This window comes from Sinocyclocheilus anshuiensis, unplaced genomic scaffold, assembly GCF_001515605.1.
Source record: "Sinocyclocheilus anshuiensis isolate Anshui unplaced genomic scaffold, SAMN03320099.WGS_v1.1 scaffold1569, whole genome shotgun sequence".
In the NCBI taxonomy this organism is placed as follows: Eukaryota; Metazoa; Chordata; class Actinopteri; order Cypriniformes; family Cyprinidae; genus Sinocyclocheilus; species Sinocyclocheilus anshuiensis.
In genome coordinates this window covers 231,877-237,599 of record NW_015540100.1, presented here as the reverse complement: position 1 = coordinate 237,599, position 5,723 = coordinate 231,877, and the positions used below count along the sequence as shown (strand labels likewise).

Here is a 5,723-nt window from a genome sequence, read left to right as displayed (position 1 = left end):
TTTATTCCCACAAATACAAATCTCCTGAAGCAGAGTGAAGCAGGGTTAATTCAGGATAATTGGACTGTTTTTCCCAGTCATGAAGCATCTGGTGGAGTGGATCAGAGTTCGTCTCTCGCAGTCTCAGGAGCGAATCATTTTGAGCTGCTCTGAGGGTTTCACCATCATCCAGGCGTATTTTCACAGACGCTCTTTGTTGCAGTCCTTCTGCCAGTAGATGACGTTCCTGCGGTTCAGCTATTAATTGACTCTACTGATCCATGAATCTACTGAGTGACTCTACTGATTCATGACTCTATTGAGTGACTCTACTGATTCATGACTCTATTGAATGACTCTACTGATTCATTACTCTATTGAGTGACTCTATTGATTCATGACTCTATTGAGTGACTCTGATTCATGACTCTTTTGAGTGACTCTACAGATTCATGACTCTTTTGAGTGACTCTACTGATTCATGACTCTATTGATTGACTCTACAGATTCATGACTCTATTAATTTACTCTACTGATTCATGATTCTATTAATTTACTCCACTGATTCATGACTCTATTAATTGACTCCGATTCTTTCATTCCTTTTATTCCCTCAAACACAAATCTCCTGTCACAGGGTGAAGCAGAGTTAATTCAGGATAACTGGACTGTTTTTTTTTCGGAGTGGATCAGAGTTTGTCTCACGCACAGTCTCCGGAGTGAATCACTTTGAGTTGCTCTGAGGGTTTCACCATCATCCAGGCATATTTGCACAGGTGCTCTTTGTTGCAGTCCTTCTGCCAGTTGATGACATTCCTGCGGTTCAGGTTGGCGCTGACGCACGACTCATGACTCTATTAATTGACTCTACTGATCCATGAATCTACTGATTGATGACTCTATTGAGTGACTTTACTGATTCATGACTCTATTAATTGACTCTACTGATCCATGAATCAACAGATTCATGACTCTATTGATTGACTCTACTGATTCATGACTCTTTTGATTGACTCTACTGATTCATGACTCTATTGATTGACTCTACTGATTCATGACTCTATTGATTGACTCTACAGATTCATGACTCTGTTGATTGACTCCACTGATTAATGACTCTATTGATTGACTGTACTGATTCATGACTCTGTTAATTGACCCCAATGATTCATGACAATTAACTGACTCCACTGATTCATAAATCCATTGATGCATGACTCTATTAACTGACTCCATTGATTCATGACTCTATTAATTGACTCCAATGATTCATGACTCTATTAATTGAGTCCACTGATTCATGACTCTATTGATTGACTCTACTGATTCATGACTGTTAATTGACTCCATTGATTCATGACTCTATTAATTGATTCTATTGATTCATGACTCTATTAATTGACTCTACTGATCCATGAATCTACTGACTCATGACTCTATTTAGTGACTCTACTGATTCATGATTCTATTGATTGACTCTACAGATTCATGACTCTATTGATGGACTCTACTGATTCATGACTCTATTAATTGAGTCCATTGATTCAAGACTCTATTAATTGACTCTGATTCTTTTATTCCTTTTATTCCCTCAAACACAAATCTCCTGATGCAGAGTGATGCAGGGTTAATTCACGATAACTGGACTGTTTTTTTTCGGAGTGGATCAGAGTTCATCTCTCGCACAGTCTCCAGAGCTAATCACTTTGAGCTGCTCTGAGGGTTTCACCATCATCCAGGCGTATTTGCACAGGTGTTCTTTGTTGCAGTCCTTCTGCCAGTAGATGACGTTCCTGTGGTTCAGGTTCGCGCCAGCGCACGCGTCGCACCACCAGCCGCCACCGGCCACGCCCTGGAACTCCAGCTGGGCACAGTTCTGGAAGTAGTTGTCATTGTCAAGGTCTCTGGTGGTGAAGCGCTTGTTGTTGTGCAGGTAGTTTTCGGTGTCGAGCGTCAGAGCATCCGCCGCATCTGCCCTGGAATAGACCCAGACGCAGACGGCACTGCGCCTCCTTGTCCTCCACCAGCGCTGGCTCGTACCTGCCCGTCTTGGTCACGGCGTCCTCGTCCACCAGCTTGATGCCGAGCTTGTACCGGGCCGGGCCGCGGGTCAGCCGGTGCAAGTGCTCGTTCCCCAGCCAGTGTTTCCCGCTCAGGGATCCAAAGCCATGCTTGTACTCGTCCCAGCCGCGGTCGAAGTCCACGCTGCTGTTGACCGTGATGTGCTGCACCACCGTCCAGCCGCCCTCCTGCACGGCGCAGTAGACGGCGATGGGTGAGTCTCCAGGGCGGATCAGATACAGGCCGTCCCGCGCTTGACCGCTGGAGCTCTGCCACAGATCGTAACAGTCCCGCGGAAACTCTGAGACAGAACAACGGCAGAATCACAACCGAGAAACTGACTCTACTGATTCATGACTCTATTGATTGACTCTACTGATTCATGACTCTACTAACTGACTCTACTGATTCATGCCTCTATTGATTGACTCTACAGATTCATGACTCTATTAACTGACTCTACAGATTCATGATTCTGTTAATTGACTCCTCCTGCACGGCGCAGTAGACGGCGATGGGCGAGTCTCCAGGGCGGATCAGATACAGGCCGTCCCGCGCTTGACCGCTGGAGCTCTGCCACAGATCGTAACAGTCCCGCGGAAACTCTGAGACAGAACAACGGCAGAATCACAACCGAGAAACTGACTCTACTGATTCATGACTCTATTGATTGACTCTACTGATTCATGACTCTACTAACTGACTCTACTGATTCATGCCTCTATTGACTGACTCTACAGATTCATGACTCTATTAACTGACTCTACAGATTCATGACTCTATTAACTGACTCTACAGATTCATGATTCTGTTAATTGACTCCTCCTGCACGGCGCAGTAGACGGCGATGGGCGAGTCTCCAGGGCGGATCAGATACAGGCCGTCCCGCGCTTGACCGCCGGAGCTCTGCCACAGATCGTAACAGCACCGTGGAAACTCTGAGACAGAACAACAGCAGAATCACAACCGAGAAACTGACTCATGACTCCATTGATTCAATCTATTAATTGACTCTACAGATTCATGACTCTATTAATTGACACTACTGATTCATGATTATTAATCAACTCCATTGATTCATGACTCTATTAATTGACTCCATTGATTCATGACTCAAAAATTAGAAGAAATGTTGCCTTGCCCTCTACATAGAAATATATCAAAAAGAAAAATAGGAAGAAATGTTGTAACTGAAATAAATACATTTTATACATGTATCTAATTTAAGTACTACAATTTCTAAAACTCCAATTAAAATAAAATATAATTAAATGCGATATATATATATATATAGAGAGAGAGAGAGAGAGAGTAGAATTAGAAAAAAGAAGAAATGCTGCCTTGACAACTAACTAAAATAAGTATGTTTAAGTTTAAAGAACATTAATTTAAAAAATTAAAATAAAAAATTATAAAATATATAAAACATACTATATGTATATATATATATATATATATATACACACATATACACACACAATAAATAAAAGCTAAATAGAAATATAAAAAAAAAATGAAAAGCACATAAAATTACTAAAACTTAAGCTAAAATTTAAAAATGAAAATATAAAAGTATACAATACTATAAATATTATATACTGTAAAATAATACTAGAATAACACTGTTCTGAAGAAAATGTTTGTCCTGATAATCTTTCATCAGTCTTCAGGACTAATTATATGAACACACCCTGAGTCCTGCTTGACCTTTGACCTCTGCTCTGATGGGTCAGATGTCACAGTGGGTTAGTGGAACCAAATCTGCTCTAAATTCACTCAAACAAACTAGTATTTTTGTATCTGAAACACGAATGCCTCAAGAAACAAGCTGTTGAGTTTGATTCAATAGATTAACGAGCAATAAATTACTGTGACTCATAACAACAGCAACCTAAAACTAGGACTAAACAGATATTTGTTAACATTAATATAATTAATAAGAGGCCCAGGTGATGTCAGATTATGAAGACAAGCATTTATTTCTGTTAGGGTGACCATACATCCTCTTTTCCCCGGACATGTCCTCTTTTTGGACCTAAAAAAATGCATCCAGCCGGGATTTCTAAATCATTAAATTAAATTAAATTAAATTAAATTAAATTAAATTAAATTAAATTAAATTAAATTAAATTAAATTAAATTAAATTAAATTAAATTAAATTAAATTAAATTAAATTAAATTAAATTAAATTAAATTAAATTCAGTTCAGTTCAACTCAACTCAACTCAACTCAACTCAACTCAGCTCCGTTCAATTCAATTCAACTCAACTCAACTCAACCAAATCGCCCAAAATGTTCAGGATTCGGCTTTTGCTTTCTACAGTTGCCATTCATTGTGTGCGTTTTTGTATTGTAAAAAAACTGTTTTCTTAATCCCGCTCCCGCTGATTTTTCTTACCATTACCGCCGCCTCACGCAAACATTCCAATATTGATTATAATTTTCACGCATCAGGGAGCTGCTATCAATATGCGGAGTATTTAAATCACTTTGGATGCAGGGTTGCCAAATCCGCATTTTTTGCATGGAATTGGGCTAATTTTACGGCATGTTGATTTTCTCCCCTGGGTAAAGCTTTTAAATATTGCATAAATTAAATTTGACTGAAATATGCTTGTATTGAAACATTTTGCACTATGATAAAACTTTTTGTGAAGGACGACCACTGGTAGGAAGTTTTTTAGCTGTGTTTATGATCAATCTGCATAACGGTGACTGTAAAATATGCATTTTAAGTATGGAAATTACATATTTTGAGTTTTGATATTTGGGATATGGTTATTGCGCCTGTGCATCCTGCCCCCACTGTCCTCTTTTATGAAAACTAAAATATGGTCACCCTATTTCTGTAGAATATTTGATGAATCAATTACAGGAGGATGAATTAATAATCAGTGTTGACATAAATAACAGATGACACATGAGCAGCATACTTCAGTGTAGTTTCATTTGTTTTATCGGATTCATTTCAGCCTTTGACTCTGTGTTGCAACACCAGTGACTGAATCATGACCTGTTTACCGGCTGAACCCAGACCTCCGGCAGAGATCCGTCACAACATCACAGGAATCAGCTGCGAGTCTGTGGTTTACACGTGGAACTGATGAACATCTGTCTGTTTTCATGCATATGAACGGATGCAGTCAGCAGAAATAAGAAACTACATTCTGCATACAGAAAATCGTCTTTTTTCGTACCATTAACATTTTTTCCCCCGCAGGATTTATTATATTATTATTTATATAAAATTATTATTATATAAATTTTAAATAAATTTTCCATGATTCATTTATGCTGATTTTTGGACAAAATTGTCACTGTTTCAGGATTGTATGATTGCAATGAGCATCTAATGACAGTCATTATAGACAATAATGAGATATTTGGATGGAAAATGTTGCTAAATTGATATAAAATGATCATAATGCAAAACTATTTATATTCTGCATAATTTTCTGGTGATTTGTGTAGTGAATTTGATGAATATCAGTGTTTTGATGAACTTTGTGTTTACTCTGTGACGGGTCAATTCAGGCAATGTGTGTGTGTGTGTGTGTGTATGTATGTTGCTCTCCTAGGAGAATCTCAAACACACACACACACACACGCTATATTTAGATTCAGTCTCCATCCATAAATGTCACACTGGGCTCATTTGACACACACAGACACACACACACA

At 38.7% G+C, this 5,723-nt stretch overlaps 1 pseudogene; it reads right to left on the bottom strand.

Annotated features, from left to right (window-relative positions):
• Positions 1 to 1,582: 1,582 nt before the first annotated feature.
• LOC107687218 (fibrinogen-like protein 1-like protein) lies at positions 1,583 to 4,592 on the bottom strand (annotated as a pseudogene).
• Between the last annotated feature and the right edge of the window lie 1,131 nt (positions 4,593 to 5,723).